We start from the raw sequence: 27,778 nt of genomic DNA, 5'->3' as shown, positions 1-27,778 counted from the left end.
CATTGTTTTTTAAACTTCGGAGGGATTTTTGAAATTTGAAAACATTTGTCACAGCTTGTAGAATAGGATTGCAAAGTAACAGCTTTTGGTTTTTCACCAAAATGGGATGGTCAAGATGCACAAAGAAAAGAAGAAAAGCAGAGTTGAAAGTGACACAACACTGTGTGTTCAGCCTTGCCAAATTTTTTTGTTTGACTGTGAAAGAATTACCAAAAGTAGGAGTTCAAGGTCAAAACGTGAAGTCTGCCAAAAAAATGCATCCTTTCATTCAATATCATTAAAACAGGTGTTTTGGTCGTTAAAAATTAGAGCTTCAAATTAGCACAACACTACTTAGTGTTATTAAAAGCATTATGTTTCAACACACAAACCAATTAACTCATTCAAGTATTGTTCTAACCAATCAACCAATGAAAGTATTGATGAAAAATATGTTATGCAACTTCTTTTACATGTGATAGAAATAAACTTTGCATCATCATAATCAAAATTCCTAGAAATCTAAGGATTAAAGTTTTCATAAATCTTTATCCTATAATTAATCATAAAGTAAAAAAAAAAGTATGCAACTAAAGTAAAATTGTAAAATTGACCAGGAAAAAATAAAAAAATTCCAAAAATAATCATATTTTTTCATATTCATTACACTAATTCAAGCAAATCTAATTCATATAAATATAGTTTCATAAAAAACTAATCCATGGAAATTCATAAACTTGACCCCTCAATTTGATAGTCTTCATCCCCTCAATTCAAATAAGATATTTCGAAATAAACAGGAAGGAATGAAAAAACCTTGAGAAAAGATGAAGCAAATTCTCATCACGTTAGAAAGAAAATGGATAGTTGTTTTGATTGTTAACATGGCATACCTTTATTTATCCTCAATTTGATGAGCAGCAAGAACCTCTGATTGCACATGAAAACAAAAAAATAAAGCAAAGATCTAAGTAGGGCAAGAAGTGATGGATAATTTTCGCAAGTGAACGAATTACCACGTAGTAATAAAAATATCGATCCACAGGGATTGTGTGATTAAACTAGTCGAATAGTGCTCATAGACATTATGCAAGAAATACACATAAATTGGGGGTATGTTGAGTGATGAATTGTTAGAAAACGTGCTTTGATATAATGGAAAGGCGAGGTAGAATCATCGGAATCGCCTAGGCTATAGCTAAACCACATGCAATCTACTATATCATAGGAATCTACTCAAGTGTTCACAACTAGATCGACAAATTAGTGAATCGCAATCTCTTGTCAAAATCCACTCTATTCGTTGTCGATACTCCCCCGATCTCTCGGGCGGAAGCTACCTACAACGAATGATATTAACGCGCGTCGATCGTTCGCTACACTCTATGCCTCAATCTCTCGACCGGAGACACTCGAGTGCTCAATGCAATTCAGTTCAGAAATTAAATCAATACTCTCGCACGTGACTTAACTCGAAATCATTACAACACTAATGAAGGATTATAAAGCATTACGCATCGAATTGCATTAAATCAACACAATGAACAGAGTAGATTCTTACACATATAGCAGATTACAACTGATCCATCTACATCCTAGACTATCCTAGATCCTACCTCCAAAGAAGCTCAGCTCCTCATCTCCCTTCGTTCGCGTCCTAGCTTCAACGTCATGGCTTGTGAATCCATGCTATCGATGTGCTTGGAGCTATCCTCTGGAGTCTTGAATCCCAATCTTGAAGTTCCAAACCCAGAATGTAGATCAAATTTGCAGAATTTTCCAACCCCAAAACAGAATTATGCAGAAACCATATATACTGAACGCAACCACGCCGCGCGTCAGATCTATCACGCCGCGCGTGGTTGCAGATCCATCAGCTACGCCGCGCGTGATAACGGTATCACGCGGCGCGTGGTCAAGTCAGAGAGCAATCTTCTTCTTGAACAAGGCTTCACGCCGCGCGTGGTCAAGTATCCCGCCGCGCGTGATCAGAGTGAAAATCTTGGCTCCCTGTGAGCTCCATCACGCGGCGCGTGATGGGCTACGCCCCCAGCGTAGTGAAAAACATCCATTTCCTGCAATTTTTCCTGTTTTCTTGCAAAACAAGTAATCAAGCTTATGGTTAGATTTCTCTTATATTTATTGCTAAAAGCCTACTAAAATGCATCCAATGTTGCTAAAATAGGCCTGGATTAGAGAGTGTGACGATTCGTCATCACAACCCCAAACTTAAACCTTTCCTTGTCCTCAAGGAAACAACTTTTACCTCAAGCTTTTGTGTCAAGACCTTGGCATTTTCCTTAAATTCACTCGAATCATACATACGTGAGAATCACCTGATGATCAATGATCCACCTGCAAGCAATGCTCAATTGCACAATCGTTCCCGCAAGACATTTTCAAGTAGTTCACACTTTTCGACCAAGGCTCTATGATTTCATCACACTACTCACATGCACTCTTCAGTTTTTGGTAATTCACTCAAATCAACACATCAATGCAAGTCAATCAATAATTTTGCAAGTAATCTAAGAATTCATTCGGTTCACTTTGTGCACACACATTAGAGGTCTTTTAGGGTTATAACGTGGCTTGGCTAGGGTGGATGGTGACATTTTGGATAAGTAGTAGAAAAACTTGGAGTTAGATCCCCCTATTAGTCAAAGAACATTTCCATAAACCAAACCCTTTTGGATATGGGAACTAAGTAGAGCAGGAAGTGATGGATAATTTTCGCAAGTGAACGAATTACCACGTAGTAATAAAAATATCGATCCACAGGGATTGTGTGATTAAACTAGTCGAATAGTGCTCATAGACATTATGCAAGAAATACACATAAATTGGGGGTATGTTGAGTGATGAATTGTTAGAAAACGTGCTTTGATATAATGGAAAGGCGAGGTAGAATCATCGGAATCGCCTAGGCTATAGCTAAACCACATGCAATCTACTATATCATAGGAATCTACTCAAGTGTTCACAACTAGATCGACAAATTAGTGAATCGCAATCTCTTGTCAAAATCCACTCTATTCGTTGTCGATACTCCCCCGATCTCTCGGGCGGAAGCTACCTACAACGAATGATATTAACGCGCGTCGATCGTTCGCTACACTCTATGCCTCAATCTCTCGACCGGAGACACTCGAGTGCTCAATGCAATTCAGTTCAGAAATTAAATCAATACTCTCGCACGTGACTTAACTCGAAATCATTACAACACTAATGAAGGATTATAAAGCATTACGCATCGAATTGCATTAAATCAACACTATGAACAGAGTAGATTCTTACACATATAGCAGATTACAACTGATCCATCTACATCCTAGACTATCCTAGATCCTACCTCCAAAGAAGCTCAGCTCCTCATCTCCCTTCGTTCGCGTCCTAGCTTCAACGTCATGGCTTGTGAATCCATGCTATCGATGTGCTTGGAGCTATCCTCTGGAGTCTTGAATCCCAATCTTGAAGTTCCAAACCCAGAATGTAGATCAAATTTGCAGAATTTTCCAACCCCAAAACAGAATTATGCAGAAACCATATATACTGAACGCAACCACGCCGCGCGTCAGATCTATCACGCCGCGCGTGGTTGCAGATCCATCAGCTACGCCGCGCGTGATAACGGTATCACGCGGCGCGTGGTCAAGTCAGAGAGCAATCTTCTTCTTGAACAAGGCTTCACGCCGCGCGTGGTCAAGTATCCCGCCGCGCGTGATCAGAGTGAAAATCTTGGCTCCTTGTGAGCTCCATCACGCGGCGCGTGATGGGCTACGCCCCCAGCGTAGTGAAAAACATCCATTTCCTGCAATTTTTCCTGTTTTCTTGCAAAACAAGTAATCAAGCTTATGGTTAGATTTCTCTTATATTTATTGCTAAAAGCCTACTAAAATGCATCCAATGTTGCTAAAATAGGCCTGGATTAGAGAGTGTGACGATTCGTCATCACAACCCCAAACTTAAACCTTTCCTTGTCCTCAAGGAAACAACTTTTACCTCAAGCTTTTGTGTCAAGACCTTGGCATTTTCCTTAAATTCACTCGAATCATACATACGTGAGAATCACCTGATGATCAATGATCCACCTGCAAGCAATGCTCAATTGCACAATCGTTCCCGCAAGACATTTTCAAGTAGTTCACACTTTTCGACCAAGGCTCTATGATTTCATCACACTACTCACATGCACTCTTCAGTTTTTGGTAATTCACTCAAATCAACACATCAATGCAAGTCAATCAATAATTTTGCAAGTAATCTAAGAATTCATTCGGTTCACTTTGTGCACACACATTAGAGGTCTTTTAGGGTTATAACGTGGCTTGGCTAGGGTGGATGGTGACATTTTGGATAAGTAGTAGAAAAACTTGGAGTTAGATCCCCCTATTAGTCAAAGAACATTTCCATAAACCAAACCCTTTTGGATATGGGAACTAAGTAGAGCAGGAAGTGATGGATAATTTTCGCAAGTGAACGAATTACCACGTAGTAATAAAAATATCGATCCACAGGGATTGTGTGATTAAACTAGTCGAATAGTGCTCATAGACATTATGCAAGAAATACACATAAATTGGGGGTATGTTGAGTGATGAATTGTTAGAAAACGTGCTTTGATATAATGGAAAGGCGAGGTAGAATCATCGGAATCGCCTAGGCTATAGCTAAACCACATGCAATCTACTATATCATAGGAATCTACTCAAGTGTTCACAACTAGATCGACAAATTAGTGAATCGCAATCTCTTGTCAAAATCCACTCTATTCGTTGTCGATACTCCCCCGATCTCTCGGGCGGAAGCTACCTACAACGAATGATATTAACGCGCGTCGATCGTTCGCTACACTCTATGCCTCAATCTCTCGACCGGAGACACTCGAGTGCTCAATGCAATTCAGTTCAGAAATTAAATCAATACTCTCGCACGTGACTTAACTCGAAATCATTACAACACTAATGAAGGATTATAAAGCATTACGCATCGAATTGCATTAAATCAACACTATGAACAGAGTAGATTCTTACACATATAGCAGATTACAACTGATCCATCTACATCCTAGACTATCCTAGATCCTACCTCCAAAGAAGCTCAGCTCCTCATCTCCCTTCGTTCGCGTCCTAGCTTCAACGTCATGGCTTGTGAATCCATGCTATCGATGTGCTTGGAGCTATCCTCTGGAGTCTTGAATCCCAATCTTGAAGTTCCAAACCCAGAATGTAGATCAAATTTGCAGAATTTTCCAACCCCAAAACAGAATTATGCAGAAACCATATATACTGAACGCAACCACGCCGCGCGTCAGATCTATCACGCCGCGCGTGGTTGCAGATCCATCAGCTACGCCGCGCGTGATAACGGTATCACGCGGCGCGTGGTCAAGTCAGAGAGCAATCTTCTTCTTGAACAAGGCTTCACGCCGCGCGTGGTCAAGTATCCCGCCGCGCGTGATCAGAGTGAAAATCTTGGCTCCTTGTGAGCTCCATCACGCGGCGCGTGATGGGCTACGCCCCCAGCGTAGTGAAAAACATCCATTTCCTGCAATTTTTCCTGTTTTCTTGCAAAACAAGTAATCAAGCTTATGGTTAGATTTCTCTTATATTTATTGCTAAAAGCCTACTAAAATGCATCCAATGTTGCTAAAATAGGCCTGGATTAGAGAGTGTGACGATTCGTCATCACAACCCCAAACTTAAACCTTTCCTTGTCCTCAAGGAAACAACTTTTACCTCAAGCTTTTGTGTCAAGACCTTGGCATTTTCCTTAAATTCACTCGAATCATACATACGTGAGAATCACCTGATGATCAATGATCCACCTGCAAGCAATGCTCAATTGCACAATCGTTCCCGCAAGACATTTTCAAGTAGTTCACACTTTTCGACCAAGGCTCTATGATTTCATCACACTACTCACATGCACTCTTCAGTTTTTGGTAATTCACTCAAATCAACACATCAATGCAAGTCAATCAATAATTTTGCAAGTAATCTAAGAATTCATTCGGTTCACTTTGTGCACACACATTAGAGGTCTTTTAGGGTTATAACGTGGCTTGGCTAGGGTGGATGGTGACATTTTGGATAAGTAGTAGAAAAACTTGGAGTTAGATCCCCCTATTAGTCAAAGAACATTTCCATAAACCAAACCCTTTTGAAATATAGTGGACTAGAGAACTTTTTCAAATCATCAAACAAAGTTTTGCAATTCTTTTGAATTCAAGGCTATCACTTCTTTTCCATATTCTTCTTTTTTCACATTCATTCATCTTGTTTGGTTTTTGTTTTTGTTTTTTTTTTTTTTTTTCTTCTTAGCCTTGCAATTTTTGAAATTTTTCAATCAAAACTTTTATAAGATCTCTAGTACCCTCACCCCAAACTTTATTTGTTTGCTAATTCCAAAGAGCAACCCCAAACTTAGCGGTGAGCAATGCGCATTAACCACTAATTAGGTGCCTAACCTCCAAGAAAGTCATTCCTTTTTTTTCAAAATGTTCTTAAGGTTGTGCAAAATAACATTTTCTTTTTCAGCTCAAATTGGTTAAGCAAAGGATAATTATATGTAAGGGTGGATAGAAAGGCTCAAAGGTACCAAGGAACATGCCTCGTGTGTGCTACAAAAGTACCAATCAAATAAAAAGACGACAGGCAAAATCGAGAGACAATACATGAGTGGATATGACACATAGAAGGAAAAAGGAGTGTTTGGCTCAATACCTCTCGGTTGGGTCGAATCAAAGAACCGGTCAAAAAGTGTGCGTTCCCTTCCTTTGCCTCTTGATCACATGAGTGCAACAAGCTATTGCACTGCAGGTTTCACAAATCACACCCGGAGAAAATCATGCAATTGATACTCCAGTAACTAGAAGGAACATGCCAAAATATTGAAACAAACTCTAGAAGTAAAAACCATTCCACAATTATACCAAAGAAGATTCAAATTCAGAGTACACAAATAAAACATCCAGCCAATATCCAAGCAACATCAAAATATTATTACAAACCAACGAAAGTAAAATAAACGAAAGTAAAAAGTAGAGATAGAGTAGTAGTGTAGTAGCAGCAGAAGATTAGATGGATGGATCTGAGGCCTAAAACCAAACACCAGACTGTATACCTTAATACCTGCGAAAAACCCTCATAGCTTGAATTAATGAAATGAAGGTTTACTGAATTCACTTGCACTGATTTTAGGCTTCACATCGCACTTAAGAACTTAGGGAAATTGATAGATCTGAAGCCTAAAACCACGCAGATGAATTTGAACCCTGATGAATGGTGCGTCTTTAGCTAGAAATTGAGAGTTTAAATAATCAGAACAGAGTCACCTGATGACGCTGCGCGTGACTTACTCCACGCCGCGCGTGATCTATTTCAAATTCCTCTTTTGCCCAAACTCCAACGGTCATGTTGACCAAATTCAAACGGTCAGGTTGACTTGACGACGCCGCGCGTAGTCTTGCTCACGCCGCGCGTGATCACCTTAACAAAACCACTTTCCTCTCTGCCTTGTTCACGCAGCGCGTGAAAGATACCATGCCGCGCGTGATCACTAGACAGAGAGCTATCTTATCCATTTCCATCATCACGCCGCGCGTAGAAAGCCTTTACGCCGCGCGTGATCGATACTCCAGTGGCACCCCTTTCCTCAACTTATACTACGCCGCGCGTGATTGCACTACGCCCCCAGCGTAGTTCACTTCAACAGTCCTCTATTTTTGCTCTGTTTGCTGCTGAATGCTGCGCACCTACCTACATATTGCAAAACAAAACAACAATCATTAGAAACCGTTGGGTTGCCTCCCAACCAGCGCTTGTTTAACGTCCCGATGCTTGACGTTCCATGCCCCTAAGGGTCTTGGAAGAAAAGAGCCACATTATGCCGAACGAGCTCTCCACCACGATAAACTTTCAACCTTTGACCATTCACCTTAAAACTCTGATTCTCCTCCCCTGATTTGAAGATTTCCACAGCCCCATGTGGAAACACTTCCTTAACTATAAAAGGACCAGACCACTTGGACTTGAGTTTACCGGGGAATAACTTGAATCGGGAGTTAAACAGTAACACCAACTGTCCTTCGTGAAACTCTTTTGGAACTAATTTCGCATCATGATAGCGTTTAGTCCTTGCCTTGTACAGTACTGCATTCTCATATGCCCTTTCGCGCCATTCCTCTAACTCATTGAGCTTCAACAACCGAGCTCTACCGGCGAGTGTGGCATCCATGTTCAGTTGCTTAACAGCCCAGTATGCTTTATGCTCAAGCTCTACGGGTAAATGACATGCTTTTCCATAAACCAACTGATACGGGGAAAACCCGAGGTGGGTTTTAAATGCAGTACGGTATGCCCATAACGCATCATCGAGTTTGAGTGACCAATCCTTCCTTGATGAGGAAACCGTCTTCTCAAGAATCTGTTTCAACTGGCGATTGGACACTTCAACTTGTCCGGAAGTTTGAGGATGATAAGGAGTAGCAACCTTGTGCTTAACATTATACTTCCTCAACAAGTTTTCAAGATGCTGATTTATGAAGTGCTTTCCCCCATCGCTGATTAAGATCCTTGGCACCCCGAACCTTGTAAATACGTTCTTTTTGAGAAACCGCACCACAGTGGCTGAATCATTGGCTTGGCAGGCTGTAGCTTCGACCCACTTTGTAACATAATCCACACAAACCAAAATGTGCACATTAGATTGGGACGAAGGAAATGGTCCCATGAAATCGATCCCCTATACATCAAATGGTTCGACTTCAGTTAGGTCATGCTGAGGCATCTCATCTCTTTTAGAAACACTCCCCGATCTTTGACACGCATCACAAGCTTTTACAAACTCCATACAATCTTGAAAGATCGTTGGCCAAAAGAATCCACATTGTAAAACCTTCGCGGCTGTTCTTGAGCCACTATGATGCCCTCCACAAGGTGAGTTATGGCAATGCCACATAATACCTCGGATCTCACTGTCAGCCACACATCGACGAATCATGCCATCATTGCTCATCTTGAACAAAAATGGGTCATCCCAGAAATAATGTCGCGAGTCCGCGAAGAGCTTCTTCTTCTGTTGTGCCGTCATTTCTTCCGGAATAAATCCACTAGCTTTGAGGTTGGCAATGTCACCGAACCATGGAAACTCAGATATTGCAAGTAATTTTTCATCCGGGAATTCACACTTAATAGCTTCTTCCTTATTAGTAACATCCGGGTTGCTTAGCCTTGAGAGGTGATCAGCCACCACATTCTCTACCCCCTTCTTGTCTCGAATTTCCAAATCAAACTCCTGTAAGAGCAACATCCATCGCAACAATCGCGGCTTGGAATCGCCCTTTGTCAACAAATACTTCAAAGCTGAATGATCTATAAAAACAATCACTTTTGACCCAATTAGATAGGAACGAAACTTTTCCAAAGCGAATACCACTGCTAGCAATTCCTTCTCCGTTGTGGTGTAGTTAATTTGATTCTCATTAAGGACCTTGCTAGAGTAGTATATCACATGGAAAAGTTTGTTATGGTGTTGGCCTAGGACCGCTCCAACCGCGTAATCACTTGCATCGCACATCAATTCAAAAGGGAGATCCCATTGTGGCGCAACGATCACGGGAGCAGTGACCAACTTAGCTTTAAGACAATTAAACGCAGTCACACAAGCCTCATCAAAAAGAAACACCGTGTCCTTGACTAGTAAAGATGATAAGGGTTTTGCAATTTTTGAAAAATCCTTAATGAACCGCCGGTAGAACCCGGCATGTCCGAGAAAACTCCTTACCCCCTTTACATTTAACGGTGGAGGTAGCTCTTTGATTACCTCAATTTTGGCTTGGTCTACTTCAATCCCCTTTGAGGAGATTTTGTGGCCGAGAACAATTCCTTCTCTTACCATGAAGTGACATTTTTCCCAATTTAAAACCAAATTGGTACTTATACATCTTTTCAGCACATCATTCAAATTAGAAAGACAAAAATCGAAGGACTTACCGAAAACCGAAAAGTCATCCATAAATACCTCCATAGTGTCCTCCATCATATCGGAGAAGATGGCAAGCATACATCTTTGAAATGTTGCTGGGGCATTACATAATCCAAAAGGCATTCTTCGATATGCGAACACCCCAAAGGGACAAGTAAATGTAGTTTTTTCTTGATCTTCCGGATCGACGGTGATCTGATTGTAACCTGAGTAACCATCAAGGAAACAGTAAAACTCCTGCCCCGCTAACCGTTCCAACATCTGATCCATGAATGGCAAGGGAAAGTGATCCTTCCTAGTAGCGGTGTTGAGTCGGCGATAGTCGATGCACATACGCCATCCCGTAACAGTCCTAGATGGAATAAACTCATTCTTATCGTTTTTCACCACAGTCATCCCCCCCTTTTTTGGCACCACATGGACCGGGGATACCCAAGCACTATCGGAAATAGGGTATATCATGCCGGCCTCCAAGAGTTTCAGCACCTCTTTCTTCACAACTTCCTTCATGGTAGGATTGAGTCTTCGTTGAGGTTGCACAACTGGTTTAAACTCAGCTTCCAACTTGATTTTATGCATGCAAAAAGTGGGACTTATTCCTTTTAGATCGGAGATAGTCCACCCCATTGCGGCTTTGTTGGACTTCAAGACCCTCAACAGTTTTTCCTCTTCCAAATGAGTGAGTTTGCTGCTAATGATGGCTGGAAACGAAGCATCATCACTTAAGAACACATACTTTAGGTGTGAAGGGAGTTGCTTCAGTTCGGGAGCTTTCCTTTCGTCTTCCATTTGATCCTTATCATTCACTTCAAGGAGGTTTTCAAACTTAGGATTTTCATCTATCCGATTAGCATTCAAATTGCTAAGACATAACTCAATTTCTCGCTCCCATTCGTCTTCCAAATTATCCATGGAGTTAACTAACACTTTTTCCAGAGTAGAAGAGGAATGTTGAACCTTAAAAATATCTTCAATGACCTCGTCAACCAATTCAATTCTGAAACATTGAGTGTCATCGTCATGTTGTTTCATAGCTTCAAACACATTAAAGAGGATTTGTTCGCCATCAGTTCGGAGCATTAGTTCTCCCAACTCCACATCGATAAGGGCGCGTCCGGTAGCTAAGAATGGTCTTCCTAGCAGCAGGGGTTCCCAATTCTTATCTTCTTCCATGTCTAAGACAACAAAGTCAGCTGGGAACACAAATCCGCCGACTCGAACCAGCACATCATGTAAGATGCCTTCCGGATACACGATGGATCTATCCGCCAAAGAGAGACTCATCTTTGTCGGCTTTGCTACGGCTCCCGGTATCTTCTTCATCATTGATAACGGCATCAAATTTACACTTGCACCCAAGTCACACAAAGCCTTTCCAATAGTAAGATCCCCAATGGAACAAGGAATTGTAAAGCTCCCCGGATCTTTCTTTTTCTGAGGTAGCTTCCGTTGAATGAGGGCGCTGCACTCTTCCGTCATACTAACCATTTCATCATCTAATGGTTTTCTTTTCTTTGTAAGCAGCTCCTTCAAAAACTTTGCATAACTCGGCATTTGCTCCAATGCCTCAACCAATGGTATAGCCATCTCAAGCTTGTTCAACACCTTCATGAACTTCTTGAACTCCTTCTCTCGCTCAAGATTCTTAACTTTCTTTCTTCTAGGAAAAGGCATCCTAGCATATGGCGATTCATCAACTCCTTTACCTTTCTCAACCTTCTTACTCTCTTTTTCTTTTATCTCCCTCTGTTTTTCAACTTCTTCTTCCTCATCCTCACTAATCTCCACTTCCTTAGACATATTTTCATTTTCTACTTCTCCCTCATGTCTCTCATTTTCAACTACAACCTCTTGCTTATTTTCAACCTCTCCCTCATTGACCTTCTTTTTCAAGGGCTTCTCCACAGCTGGCCGTTCCGGTATCTCTCTACTCCTCAAAGTGATTCCATTGCAAGTTTCATTTTTAGGATTATCATGAGTGTTTCCACCGAAACCTCCTTGATTTTGCAACATAGAAAACTGTCTTGACAGCTGACCCATTTGCACCTCAAGATTCTTTATAGAAGCTTCATGATTCTTGTTAGAGGTTGCTTGACTTGATTTCATCGCTTCAAAGTTGCTTTGGGTCATGAGCATGAACTGATTTAGAGTCTCTTCCATCCTTGATGGAGGCCTTTGCTGCTGTTGCGGTGCACCTTGACCTTGCATACCGTTCCCCCACCCGGAACCGTTGTTATTGTTGTTGTACGGCTTCCGGAAATTGGCTAAGTAGCGAGCCTCCTCTGAACCCTCCGGGAAGCATCCGCCATTTGGGTGGTCCTGCAAACAAAAATCACAGCGTACATTGTCAATTTTACCTATTGGAGAAGATTGAACTTGTGGATTGGACAGCAGCTTCATCATTGCTTCCATTTGGCTAGTCATTAGCTTTTGCTGTGCCAATAGTGCTGTTTGAGTATCCAATTCCAACACTCCGCCTTTCTTCTTGGCTCCTCTATCATTAGTAGCTCTATACTCGTTTTGAGCCATGCTTTCCACCAATTCTCTTGCTTCAGTTTCGTCACGATTCTTCAACGAACCACCAGCTGATGCGTCAAGTATCATTCGCGTTTGAGCCCTCAAACCTTGGGTAAACATTTGCATCTGATTGTGGCCATCGAAACCGTGATTCGGACACCTTTTAAGACAAACTTTGAACCTCTCCCAAGCATCATACAACGTTTCCCCATCCGCTTGCTCGAAGTTGCTAATTTCAGCCCTTCTTTCTAGAAACTTGTGAATGGGAAAGTAACGATCTAAGAACTTCCGCTCCAGCTGTCTCCAAGTCTCAATCGTTCCGGCGGGTATCGTGTCCAACCAATCTTTAGCACGGCCGGTGAGAGAATGCTTGAATAACCTCAGTCTTTTGTCCGATTCGCTCACCCCCGGTGGATCGGTATAATCGCAGGCTTCATAGAAGTGAGACAAGTGTAAGTTCGGGCATTGAGCTTCCGATCCTGAATAAGGGTTCTCTTTTAGGGCGGAGAGGACCGTGTTCTTGATGTCGAATGAGACAGGATTCGCCGGCTGAAACCCTTGATTTGCCAACGTGTCATTGTCTCTCCTCCCATAATCACCAAGGGTACGCCTTTGCGGTTGCGGAACTGGTGGAACCTGCTCTTCTTCCATTGTGGCTGAAATCTGTCCTTGACAGTCCGGTGTATCCCTTAGCAAAGCTGTTCCCCTTGAAGCTTGAGCTTCCCTTGTTGCCTTCCGAATTGCGCGAGCTATCTTTTCAATTTCGGGATCGAACTGTAGCTTAACGGGACCTGTCCTCCGCATGCACAAGGAAACACACAAGTAGAACGCTCCGGTAGAAAAAATATCAAACAGAAAAATAAAGAAAACACAGAAAATATGAACACTATTGCCTTGTCGAATCAATCACAATCCCCGGCAACGGCGCCAAAAACTTGATGGATAATTTTCACAAGTGAACGAATTACCACGTAGTAATAAAAATATCGATCCACAGGGATTGTGTGATTAAACTAGTCGAATAGTGCTCATAGACATTATGCAAGAAATACACATAAATTGGGGGTATGTTGAGTGATGAATTGTTAGAAAATGTGCTTTGATATAATGGAAAGGCGAGGTAGAATCATCGGAATCGCCTAGGCTATAGCTAAACCACATAGGAATCTACTCAAGTGTTCACAACTAGATCGACAAATTAGTGAATCGCAATCTCTTGTCAAAATCCACTCTATTCGTTGTCGATACGCCCCCGATCTCTCGGGCGGAAGCTACCTACAACGAATGATATTAACGCGCGTCGATCGTTCGCTACACTCTATGCCTCAATCTCTCGACCAGAGACACTCGAGTGCTCAATGCAATTCAGTTCAGAAATTAAATCAATACTCTCGCACGTGACTTAACTCGAAATCATTACAACACTAATGAAGGATTATAAAGCATTACGCATCGAATTGCATTAAATCAACACTATGAACAGAGTAGATTCTTACACATATAGCAGATTACAACTGATCCATCTACATCCTAGACTATCCTAGATCCTACCTCCAAAGAAGCTCAGCTCCTCATCTCCCTTCGTTCGCGTCCTAGCTTCAACGTCATGGCTTGTGAATCCATGCTATCGATGTGCTTGGAGCTATCCTCTGGAGTCTTGAATCCCAATCTTGAAGTTCCAAACCCAGAATGTAGATCAAATTTGCAGAATTTTCCAACCCCAAAACAGAATTATGCAGAAACCATATATACTGAACGCAACCACGCCGCGCGTCAGATCTATCACGCCGCGCGTGGTTGCATATCCATCAGCTACGCCGCGCGTGATAACGGTATCACGCGGCGCGTGGTCAAGTCAGAGAGCAATCTTCTTCTTGAACAAGGCTTCACGCCGCGCGTGGTCAAGTATCCCGCCGCGCGTGATCAGTGTGAAAATCTTGGCTCCCTGTGAGCTCCATCACGCGGCGCGTGATGGGCTACGCCCCCAGCGTAGTGAAAAACATCCATTTCCTGCAATTTTTCCTGTTTTCTTGCAAAACAAGTAATCAAGCTTATGGTTAGATTTCTCTTATATTTATTGCTAAAAGCCTACTAAAATGCATCCAATGTTGCTAAAATAGGCCTGGATTAGAGAGTGTGACGATTCGTCATCAGGAAGCAACATCATTACAAATTGAAGGAATAAAATATAATGATATGAAATACGAAAATGAATGAAACACAATAATGAGAAACATCTTTTTTCATAATCCAAAGCTGGTTGACATTTTTTTATACCAGTTTTTTTTTTCATGTAAATATGAGAGATTGAGAGTTCTTAATTTTTCTTAGGCTTATAAATATCAGAACAATAAAACTAACATCAACTAAAACTGTCACAAAGCACACCATCAAACCAAAACACCATAAAAAAAAATCATTAACAATAATAATATCACTTGAACTGATTCCTGCTATGTGTCCTTGCTAATAGCATATCCGACGGTGTTTCCTTCTTGATGGCGGTTCCTTCCATTGCAGCTTCAATTGATTTTCCTTGTATTCAAAATCACTGTTACTTGTCTTTTGCCGAAAAAAGAGAATGGAATAAAATTAGGGATTGGTAAATGGCTAATTGATTTTATTTTGTATGCATTGATATATAATAAAGTGGTTGCCATCAGGAACAACTAATTAAAGTGGTTGTCACTTAAGTAAAATAAGTAACAACTAATTGATAGGATATTTTATATTAGTTGTTAATTTGAAATCAAATTAAAAAGAGGTTGTTATCAATTGAGAAAAATTAGGAACTGAGGTTATCCAACAATCAAAACTTATTTACAAAAAAAAAAAAAACCCAGTAACTACAAACTTTGCTGCAAGGTCAAAGTGAAAATTGCATAAATCTGTGTCTTTAGATACATGAAAGGAAGAAATCTCAATTTGAACATGCATTTAATTAGTCATGAAATCCAAAGCCAAAATAATAATAATAATAATAATAATAATAATAATAATAATAATAATAATAATAATAATAATAATAATAATAATAATAATAATAATAATAATAATTTCAACAAAAAAACAAATAATCAAAACTCATGAAATCCAAGGAAATTTTTTTTTTTTTTTGACACAAAAATCCAAATTAGGAAATTAGAAAACAATAAAGCAAATATTGAATGAAATTAGAAAACAAATTAGGAACACCAATTAAAGCAAATATTGAAATCAATAGAGTTAGAAAAACAATCATTATTATAGTAAAATATTTAAACATTAGATTTAGAAAATCAAAAGACCTACCTTGTTTTTTGAGAAGCCCTTTGAACATTCCTTCATGAAAATCCAAAGATCACCAAAGTTACTTCAATACATCGCCGCTTCAATTGATATTTTGCTTGAAATCAAAATCAAAGTTACTCCATGTATCTAAGTGAAAACAGAAAAATAGAATCAAAATTCATTTGAAACAACAATTAGAGAAACAAAAAAAAAACATTTAGATATCTCTCACCTGATTGACGTGATTAATTTATTAGGGTTTCAGACCAATTTTTTTGCCTCTAATTCAGAATTGAAAAAAACGATAAAGAGGGTTAGAAATACAATTGAAGAAAATTAGGGATTTAAAAAATGAAAGAACCTGAGATTAAGAGTGTTACCGGAAAAACAATCGTTGTCGGCTTTTTTGGTTTCATATTAAAGGATGAGATGGTGGTGTGCCGATTTGATACGGAGGAAGATTACCAGCTTTGTTGTTGTGCGTGAGTTGTTGTTATGAGAGAGATGGGGGATGAAAAAAAAAAAGAGAGAGAATCTTGTATATGCAATGGAAGAAAGAAAGGAGGAGTCACAAAGATAAAGATTGTATTGAGGTTTTTGAATTTGAAATTTGAAAACATGCTTTTGGTTTTTTCACCAAAATGGGTTAGTGAAGAAGGAAAAAGAAAAGAGACAGAGAAAGCAAAGTGGGAAGAGAAATGAAAGTGACACTACTTGCTAGTTCATTTTGTTTTTTTCATTCGTTTTGGGCCTAAATGCAACGGGCCTTGCATTTTCGACCCAATTTTGTGGCCCTTTGATCATTTCTTCACACTTTTTTCCCTCCATCAACAATTTTGAAAACATTGCCTAAATTAGGATAAATTTTTGTCTAAACATGAAAGCTCAGATCCTATGTGGACAACCTTAGAGGTTGACACCTGTTTTTTTTTGCTAATAGTTGATTTACACTTGTGTAGTTGTAGAGATATAATGACTATGCATCTCATTTGCAACCTGTGTAGGAGATGCATGGAGGATGCAGTTGGATGCGTTTGGATCAATTATACAGTTATGTTCAAGAAGGTATGTGAATCATTTGCAATTGTTGTCAATGTAAAATGCAGATATGTTATCATATTTATGGAACAACTTTTTGACTTCTATTCATGTTTCTATTTTCTGGAATCTTTTGTTTAAAGCCTTCTGATTTTGTATGGTTGTTAGGGTGCATTTGAAACTTTATTGCACAGTTTGGCCATTTGCAATCAAGTAGAACCAAATTCTCATTCGGCCACCCTCTCTTTCTCAAGTGGTTCGCAACACAAACAGTTGGTAAGTCTTTCACTCCCCCTCTCTTCCTCAAGTTGTTCGCCACTCTCATTCTCATGTGTATTCTCCGTTCTTTAATTTTTCGTACCGCGTCTTAGTATTATCACCATTCAGTTCACATGATTAACTTTTTGTATGTTCTCGTTTTGTTTTAATAAAAAAGAAACGTGTAGTTAATCATGAGTTGTCACATATTGAGAGTTGTAAAGATGCCACTCAAGCTGTTGCAAATTTACAAAGGCTATTGGTCCAGTCTTAAGTTGATCCAATCTAATTACCTGGATAAAAATATGGATCTTATGGATATTTTGGTAGTTGGGTAAGAAATTGTTGAATTAATAATTTAGTTGCTTAATCTTTATTGTTCTAGTAAGCTTAGACACGATAATATATGCCCTTGAATTTTATGCAGAAAATTGTGATGACAATTTGGTATAGTTAATCAATGATATTGTGCATAGTCCCATCAATTATTTTTTTCAACCAAAGCCAACCCTTACCAACTGTCAATTGAATATATTATAGGGAAATTACAATGTTCCACATATGAATATATTATAGCTAAAAGAAACTGAATTGGAACTAGCCAACACAATGTGTATGAATGATTTTTATAACTAACACGTACCCTTTTTCCTCAATTAATTGATTCTAATACGTACCCTTTTGCATGGGTACTCCATTTTAGACCGAGTACCGGTACCGGGTCCCGGTACGCGTATGGTACTCTCCCGGTACACACCGACGCCGTACTTTTTTTTTTTTTTTTTGCAATGGGTACACGCGTGGTACACCTGTGGTACGCGCGTTGATGACGAATCGTCACACTCTCTAATCCAGGCCTATTTTAGCAACATTGGATGCATTTTAGTAGGTTTTTAGCAATAAATATAAGAGAAATCTAATCATAAGCTTGATTACTTGTTTTGCAAGAAAACAGGAAAAATTGCAGGAAATGGATGATTTTCACTACGCTGGGGGCGTAGCCCATCACGCGCCGCGTGATGGAGCTCACAGGGAGCCAAGATTTTCACTCTGATCACGCGCGGCGTGAAGCCTTGTTCAAGAAGAAGATTGCTCTCTGACTTGATCACGCGCCGCGTGATACCGTTATCACGCGCGGCGTAGCTGATGGATCTGCAACCACGCGCGGCGTGATAGATCTGGCGCGCGGCGTGGTTGCGTTCAGTATATATGGTTTCTGCATAATTCTGTTTGGTGGTTGGAAAATTCTGCAATTTTGATCTACATTCTGGGTTTGGAAACTTCAAGATTGGGATTCAAGACTCCAGAGGATAGCTCCAAGCACATCGATAGCATGGATTCACAAGCCATGACGTTGAAGCTAGGATGCGAACGAATGGAGATGAGGAGCTAAGCTTCTTTGGAGGTAGGATCTAGGATAGCTTAGGATGTAGATGAATCTCATGTAATCTGCTTGATTGTAAGAATTTACTCTGTTAATAGTGTTTACTTAATGCAATTCGTCTCTTAATGCTTTATGATCCTTCATTAGTGTTGTAATGATTTTGAGTTAAGTCACGTGCGAGAGTATTGATTTAATTTCTGAACTGAATTGCATTGAACACTCGAGTGTCTCCGGTCGAGAGATTGAGGCATAGAGTGTAGCGAACGATCGACGCGCGTTCATATCATTCGTTGTAGGTAGCTTCCGCCCGAGAGATCGGGGGAGTATCGACAACGAATAGAGTGGATTTTGACAAGAGATTGCGATTCACTAATTTGTTGATCTAGTTGTGAACACTTGAGTAACTTCCTATGATTTAGTAGATTGCATGTGGTTTAGCTATAGACTAGGTGATTCCGATGATTCTACCTCACTTGTCCATTATATCAAAGCACGTTTTCTAACAATTCATCACTCAACAAACCCCCAATTTATGTGTATTTCTTGCATAATGTTTATGAACACTATTAGACTCGTTTAATCACACAATCCCTGTGGATCGATATTTTTATTACTACGTGGTAATTCGTTCACTTGCGAAAATTATCCATCAAGTTTTTGGCGAATCGCCATATGCTAGGATGCCTTTTCCTAGGAGAAAGAAAGTCAGGAATCTTGAGCGGGAGAAGGAGTTCAAGAAGTTCATGAAGGTGTTGAACAAGCTTGAGATGGCTATACCATTGGTTGAGGCATTGGAGCAAATGCCGAGTTATGCAAAGTTTTTGAAGGAGCTGCTTACAAAGAAAAGAAAACCATTAGATGATGAAATGGTAAGTATGACGGAGGAGTGCAGCGCCCTCATTCAACGGAAGCTACCTCAGAAAAAGAAAGATCCGGGGAGCTTTACAATTCCATGCTCTATTGGAAATCTCACTATTGAAAAGGCTTTATGTGATTTGGGTGCTAGCATAAATTTGATGCCGTTATCAATGATGAAGAAAATACCGGGAGCGGTAGCAAAGCCGACAAAGATGAGTCTCTCTTTGGCGGATAGATCGATTGTGCATCCAGAAGGGATTCTCCATGATGTATTGGTTAAGGTTGCTGGGTTTGTTTTTCCCGCAGATTTTGTGGTTTTAGACATAGAAGAAACTCGGGATTGGGAGCCCTTGCTCCTTGGTAGACCCTTCTTAGCAACTAGTCGTGCCCTAATTGATGTGGAAATGGGTGAGCTCATGCTAAGGACCGATGATCAGCAGGTCACATTCAATGTCTTTGACAAGATGGAGTGTGATGATGGAGACCCACAATGTTTTAAAATCCAGGTTTATGATCATATTATTAAAGATGCTCTTAAGTTACCTTGGAATGCACACTACTTGCCACATGGTGGCACTACTTTTCCATGACCCTTAGGGGCATGGAACGTCAAGCGTCGGGATGTTAAACAAGCGCTGGTTGGGAGGCAACCCAACGGTTTCTAATGTTTTAGTGTGTTTGTTTTTGAAGTATGTAGGTAGGTGTGCAGCAGAAGCAAGGACAGGAAGCAAAACAGGGCAAAACACAGCTCTACTACGCCGGGGGCGCAATACAATCACGCGCGGCGTGATCCTTCAACACAGAGGAAGGAGTTTTCAGAATGTATCACGCGCGGCGTGGGGATGCATCACGCGCTGCGTGAAGCCTGGAGAAATATGGAGTCTCTGACTAGTGAATACGCGCCGCGTGATGGTTATTACGCGCGGCGTGGCCTGTTTGAAAGAAGTTCTTGACCGTTACAATTGGTACTACGCGCGGCGTAGCAGGGATCACGCGCGGCGTGGTTACACAGGAAAGCGTGTAAAATTTGAATTTCTTCATCTTCCCAACCAATCCATCAATCCCATCATCAATCCACACGCCCTCTCACACGGTAAACTCCATTGTTAACCCATTTTCATTCTCCAAACCTCTCCAATTTCATCTTTAATCACTTCTAATCATCTCATTCCTTCACATTCACATACAACCGATTTCAATCATTTCAAATTCACTCCAAATTCCTCATTTCACCACTTTCCCAAATTGACCCATTTCAACCTCCCTACTATCACCATGTTGACACGGCTAACCGGAAAGGGAAAGAAGAAGAGTGATGCTAATCCAACACAAGAGCCACCAAAGAAAGCAAGAACTAAGATGAGTGCAAGCAAAGGCCAATCTTCGCGGTCCGCTCAAGCATCTCCTCCTCGCCGGAGCAGTGTTACCCGGCCACAAGTTCATCCTCACTTCATCAGTGAAGTTCATGAGAAAAGGTACACACAAATTCGAACCTTTACTATTAATCAAGAGAAGGGTTTTGGTGAGGATTTGCTGAATGGTGTAGCTGAGATAGGAAATGAGATCAAGTCTAGGGGATGGGAGAAATTTAATAAGTTGATGATTAAAGATGAAGTTAATCCTGGCAATCAGATGTGGGCTAGGGAGTTCTTTGCAAATGCCTATTTACCGGATCAACCAATGTTTCCGGAATATACTTCTGTGGTTAGGGGTGTTAAGGTGAGTTATTCTTTTGAAACTATAAACAATCTGCTTGGTTGTGCTGCGGGAGGCGTGTGTGAACTCTTGCGTGATAGAGAGAGGATCGACAAGAGTGGGATCGAAGTTAGGGAGGAACTGAAGAGTATAGTGTGTCGACCGGGAGCAATGTGGCTAGCCCACTCACCAGCTTCTCTCCCTAGAAGGTTGAGCTTAACAAGTTTTAACCCCGTTCACCGAGCTTGGGGTGAATTTTGGTTGAAGAATGTGAGGGTTGTTGGTAACAATTCAGAGATTCAGCTTGATAATGCTTACGCGGTTCGGTTGTTGGTTGAAGGGAAGTATATTAATCTGGGGTATTGGTTACAAAAAGATCTTCATGAAATAGCCAATCATCCGAATCCTACTTTTACTTTGGGACATTGTAATCTCGTCGCTGCCTTGTGTAGGGCGAATAATGTTCCAATGAATGTGCAAGAAGGTGATCTTCATCCTGTTCGTCCTTTGTCATTATCTTACTTCATCAAAAAGTTTGAGAGAGGACCTATTGTGCCCCGAGGTGAGGGGAATGCTGCAAGGGAGGAAGCTTTGAGGGAAGAAGAAGAGATTAATCGGTTTGAAGAAGGTAATCATCCGGATCAACAAGGGGATCCGGTACATGAGTATCACGATATACCAGCTCAGGACCCTCCTCGTTACTCTCATGATATGAATCAGCTTGCTTCTATGTTGCATCAGATGGAGATTTCTCAATATTCCGGGCTGCCGAATCACTACTTTGATACCGCCTCTTCCATGTACACCGAGGCGATGACATACCGGTCTACTTTCCCTCCTCATACTTTTGGGACTTTGTATCCCGTTGATACTGATTGGGAGGCACATCAGGCGAGGGAGCTGACATCATTCCAGGCCAGACAAGCTTACAATTCTGGTTTGAGAGCTTCTGAGTTGGCGGAGATCGAAAGGCGACGCCGGGTTGAGCAGGATGAGGCAGCTGCTATGGAGAGGGAGATGCTGGATGTGGATGGGCTGAATCTGAACTTGAATAGCCCGTTCACAAACTACTTCACTGGCCAGCCGGATGACACCGTTTGACGTCTTTGGTTATGATCTTCTGCTGCTACTACACTACTACTCTATCTCTACTTTTTACTTTCGTCTATTTTACTTTCGTTAGTTTGTAATAATATTTGATGTTGCTTGGATTTGGCTGGATTGTATTATTTTAGCCTTTGAATTTGAATTTTGTCTTGTTTTATTGTGGAAGGGCGTTTACTTTTAGAGTTTGTTTCAATACTTTGGCATGTTCCTTCTAGTTACTTGAGTATTAATTGCATGATTTTCTCCGTGTGTGATTTGTGAAACCTGCAGTGCAATAGCTTGTTGCACTCATGTGATCAAGAGGCAAAGGAAGGGAACGCACACTTTTTGACCGGTTCTTTGATTCGACCCCACCGAGAGGTATTGAGCCAAACACTCCTTTTTCTTCTATGTGTGATATCCACTCATGTATTGTCTCTCGATTTTGCTTGTCGTCTTTTTATTTGATTGGTACTTTTGTAGCACACACGAGGCATGTTCCTTGGTACCTTTGAGCCTTTCTATCCACCCTTACATATAATTATCCTTTGCTTAACCAATTTGAGCTGAAAAAGAAAATGTTATTTTGCACAACCTTAAGAACATTTTGAATAAAAAAAAAAAAGAATGACTTTCTTGGAGGTTAGGCACCTAATTAGTGGTTGATGCGCATTGCTCACCGCTAAGTTTGGGGTTGCTCTTTGGGATTAGCAACAAATAAAGTTTGGGGTGAGGGTACTAGAGAACTTATAAAAGTTTTGATTGAAAAATTTCAAAAATTGCAAGGCAAAGAAGAAAATGAAAAAAAAAAAAAAAAAAAAAAAACAAGATGAATGAATGTGAAAAAAAAAAATGGAAAAGAAGTGATAGCCTTGAATTCAAAAGAATTGCAAAACTTTGTTCGATGATTTGAAAAATTTCTCTAGTCCACTATATTTCAAAAGGGTTTGGTTTATGGAAATGTTCTTTGACTAATAGGGGGATCTAACTCCAAGTTTTTCTACTACTTATCCAAAATGTCACCATCCACCCTAGCCAAGCCACGTTATAACCCTAAAAGACCTCTAATGTGTGTGCACAAAGTGAACCGAATGAATTCTTAGATTACTTGCAAAATTATTGTTGACTTGCATTGATGTGTTGATTTGAGTGAATTACCAAAAACTGAAGAGTGCATGTGAGTAGTGTGATGAAATCATAGAGCCTTGGTCGAAAAGTGTGAACTACTTGAAAATGTCTTGCGGGAACGATTGTGCAATTGAGCATTGTTTACAGGTGGATCATTGATCATCAGGTGATTCTCACGTATGTATGATTCGAGTGAATTTAAGGAAAATGCCAAGGTCTTGACACAAAAGCTTGAGGACAAGGAAAGGTTTAAGTTTGGGGTTGTGATGACGAATCGTCACACTCTCTAATCCAGGCCTATTTTAGCAACATTGGATGCATTTTAGTAGGTTTTTAGCAATAAATATAAGAGAAATCTAATCATAAGCTTGATTACTTGTTTTGCAAGAAAACAGGAAAAATTGCAGGAAATGGATGATTTTCACTACGCTGGGGGCGTAGCCCATCACGCGCCGCGTGATGGAGCTCACAGGGAGCCAAGATTTTCACTCTGATCACGCGCGGCGTGATACCTGACCACGCGCGGCGTGAAGCCTTGTTCAAGAAGAAGATTGCTCTCTAACTTGATCACGCGCCGCGTGATACCGTTATCACGCGCGGCGTAGCTGATGGATCTGCAACCACGCGCGGCGTGATAGATCTGGCGCGCGGCGTGGTTGCGTTCAGTATATAAGGTTTTTGCATAATTCTGTTTGGTGGTTGGAAAATTCTGCAATTTTGATCTACATTCTGGGTTTGGAAACTTCAAGATTGGGATTCAAGACTCCAGAGGATAGCTCCAAGCACATCGATAGCATGGATTCACAAGCCATGACGTTGAAGCTAGGATACGAACGAATGGAGATGAGGAGCTAAGCTTCTTTGGAGGTAGGATCTAGGATAGCTTAGGATGTAGATGAATCTCATGTAATCTGCTTGATTGTAAGAATTTACTCTGTTAATAGTGTTTACTTAATGCAATTCGTCTCTTAATGCTTTATGATCCTTCATTAGTGTTGTAATGATTTTGAGTTAAGTCACGTGCGAGAGTATTGATTTAATTTCTGAACTGAATTGCATTGAACACTCGAGTGTCTCCGGTCGAGAGATTGAGGCATAGAGTGTAGCGAACGATCGACGCGCGTTCATATCATTCGTTGTAGGTAGCTTCCGCCCGAGAGATCGGGGGAGTATCGACAACGAATAGAGTGGATTTTGACAAGAGATTGCGATTCACTAATTTGTTGATCTAGTTGTGAACACTTGAGTAACTTCCTATGATTTAGTAGATTGCATGTGGTTTAGCTATAGACTAGGTGATTCCGATGATTCTACCTCACTTGTCCATTATATCAAAGCACGTTTTCTAACAATTCATCACTCAACAAACCCCCAATTTATGTGTATTTCTTGCATAATGTTTATGAACACTATTAGACTCGTTTAATCACACAATCCCTGTGGATCGATATTTTTATTACTACGTGGTAATTCGTTCACTTGCGAAAATTATCCATCACGCGTGGTACACCAATCCAAAAAAACACGTTTTTTATTTTTATTTTTTATTATTAGTTTTTTTTATAGGAAGATTTACGTTTTTTATTTGTTTATAATATAAAGTAGCAACTATTGCTAAAAAACAATAACAAAGTAGTCGTCTGAATTATTCACTCATTCATTGAAAAGGAATAGACTCAATTCAAAGAGATGAAAATCTAGTTTTTATTCATACCAATCTTTGTCTTCTCTCAAGAAAGAGAAATATTAATACTTATAATGAAAGTTCAACAAAAATGTGGGATATTCGTAGAGATGAATGAGATTTATTTAATATATAGTTGATATTCTTGAAATTGCTAGTCTTTCTCGCGGTGAACCTAACTAGAGGTCACTCTTTTTAGTGATGATGAAGAGGGAAATAATTGACTCTTTTTAAGCTAATATGTTTTTAATTTCATATTTTGATGTTCTGAACAATTTAAATTACATTTAAAGTGTGGTGTGATATTTTTTATGTTTAATTATTTGTTTTAACAATATAACTCTATTATTTGATATATATAATTATATTTAAAAAAAAAAAAATTATAGGGACGTACCCGTACCATAGTTTTTCTAAAAAAGACGTACCCCGTACTGTTACCGGGTACCATACCCTAGAGCTGTCAAAATGGGCTAGCCCAAATGGGCCGGCCCGTCAAGCCCGATTTTTTCCCGGACTCGGCTTTGAAAATCCAAGCCCGAATTATTTCCGGGCTTTTTAGCCCGGTCCGACAAAGGCTGATTAAAATATGGGCTAGCCCGAATGGGCCGCGGGCCCGAAAAAATGAAAATTAAAAAGATAAAATAAAATATAAATATAAATAATTTGTTTTGGATGATTTGAAATTAGTTTGTAATATAAATTATAAAACACCGTCCGCTACTTAAGTAGCAGATGAGTAAAAACAGGACACCCAAGAAACTCGTAGGTAGCGGATGAGTAAAACTAGGATGCGCGAGAAACTCATATGTAGTGGATGAATAAAAATAGGGCGCGCGAGAAACTCGTACGTAGCGGATGAGTAAAAATAGGACGCGCAAGAAAGTCGCAGGTAGCGGATGAGTAAAAATATGACGCACGAGAAACTTGTAAGTAGCGGATGCGTAAAAATAGGGCGCGAGAAACTCGTAGGTAGTAGATGAATAAAAATAGGGCGCGCGAGAAACTCGTACGTAGCGGATGAGTAAAAATAGGGCGCGCGAGAAAGTCGTAGGTAGCGGATGAGTAAAAATATGACGCGCGAGAAACTTGTAGGGAGTGGATGAGTAAAAATAGGGCGCGCGAGAAACTCGTTGATAGGGGATGAGTAAAAATACGGCGCGCGAGAATTATTATATATATATATATATATATATATATATATATATAGCGGATGAGTAAAAAATAGGACTCCGAGAATTATTAATGCTATTTACATGGTTGAGTTTGAGCACTAGAAGTAAAAAAAATAATTTTTTTTTTAAAAAAACCGGGCCGACCTGAAAGCCCGACTAGCCATACCGGGCCGGACTCGGGCCCTATTTTTGGTAGTCCGTTTTTTATCCGAGCTTTTTAGCCCGGCCCGATGAAGCCCGACCGGGCCGCCCGTTTTGACAGCTCTACCATACCCGCACCCGGGCAACACAGAGGGGAGCATATAACATGTTTAATGATGGTGGAGATCCTGAAAAAGGTGTGCTCAATATTCAATTAATCGTTGATTTGGTTTGCACTGTCTGATGCTTGTTTTATGAGTCTCTACTCTCTACTGTTCTGATTTTATAGCATTCCTTAAATGGTTGTAGCATTTAAAAAAACCATGTACCGTTATAATTATGCAATATGCACCTTGATTATTGAACTATTAGAGAATTGCATCATGCTTATTTGGAGAGTTACATATAGACGATAGAGTAAGCAAAAGAGCATGTCTACTTGTTGGATGCTTATGGTTGTAGCATGTCACCTTGGTTTTACTTTTATGTATGTGGATTTGGATTTGCATTTGAATATCTTTTTGTCTCTGCCTTGTTGGGATGACTGATAGTAAATACAAAACCATTGATCAACTTGCAAGTCTTCTTATGTGCAAAGGTTTGATTTTGAATTTTGAATATTATGTACACATTTCTTAGATGTTGCTAGACCAAAACATGCAACATGGAAGGAGCTGACCAGTTTCTGTTAGATGTTGCTCAAAATCCAAATGATACAGAAGAGTCCATATGGTGCAATCTGTGTAAAGCTCAACTATTTGGAGTCGATGAAGCAAAGCAAGGAAACGATACCTTAAGGCATGTCATTGATTCTAATACTACTAGTTAGGAAGTTATCACAAACAAAGAAAATGACAATATTCAATTAGATCATGTCAAGGTAGTAAGATGAAGTTGTCCTATACACTATAGTCTACAAAGATAGTTAATAGTAGAATTTATCATTTTTAGGTTCTAAATGAATATTAGTTGACTGTACTGGGATATTTATTAACATGTACTTCATTTAAACAATGATAGCCATTAAGAATTTTTTTTAACCTCCGCTCTATCATCAATTGTAGAAATAACTTGTACATCAATTTTTTTACATGATTAATGCTTATTGAGTAGCTGTTTACATTGGCTTAAATGCAGTTTTGCCCCATGTTTTGATAAAATCGGAATTTTACCCCCCTATTTTAAAACGCGGACTTTTACTCCCTCTGTTTTATAATTTTTTGGATTTTGCCCTCCCTAAAATTTTGCTTTCGAGTCACAACTTCAAAGCGTCGCACACAACTCAATTTGGATCAATAATTCACCAAACGTATACCGAAATGACCGTAATCGAGTTATCTTTTCACAGAATCAAACCTCACTAAATTTGGAGTTACAAAAAGAGATTAATTACCGTTTTAGTGAAGGTATGTCCCCCAAAATTCTGCACAAAATCTGTTTTCGAGTCACCACTTCAAAGCTTCGCACAGAATTCTATTTGGATCCATAATTCACCAAACTGGTATCGAAGTGACCGTAATCGAGTTATTTTTCCACAGAATCAAATTCTACTAAATTTGGAGTTACAGAGAGAGATTA

The 27,778-nt window shown here is 40.0% G+C and overlaps 1 long non-coding RNA gene across 3 annotated transcripts in view; it reads left to right on the top strand.

Moving 5' to 3' along the window:
* Nucleotides 1-27,267, top strand: part of LOC123917463 — a 33,780-nt gene extending 6,513 nt beyond the window's left edge. For 2 of the 3 annotated variants that reach the window (XR_006812472.1, XR_006812471.1), the window contains exons 2-4: nt 16,758-16,818; nt 16,960-17,067; nt 26,840-27,267. This is a non-coding gene — a long non-coding RNA (uncharacterized LOC123917463). Of the gene's footprint in view, nt 1-16,726; nt 16,819-16,959; nt 17,068-26,839 lie in introns of those variants that run through there. The other variant, XR_006812470.1, reaches the window with a different exon arrangement.
* Nucleotides 27,268-27,778: the final 511 nt, after the last annotated feature.

The sequence above is a fragment of the Trifolium pratense genome, linkage group LG3, assembly GCF_020283565.1.
Source record: "Trifolium pratense cultivar HEN17-A07 linkage group LG3, ARS_RC_1.1, whole genome shotgun sequence".
Lineage (NCBI taxonomy): Eukaryota > Viridiplantae > Streptophyta > Magnoliopsida > Fabales > Fabaceae > Trifolium > Trifolium pratense.
The sequence above is the reverse complement of the archived record's forward strand: the minus strand, read 5'-3'. Positions and strand labels throughout refer to the sequence as shown.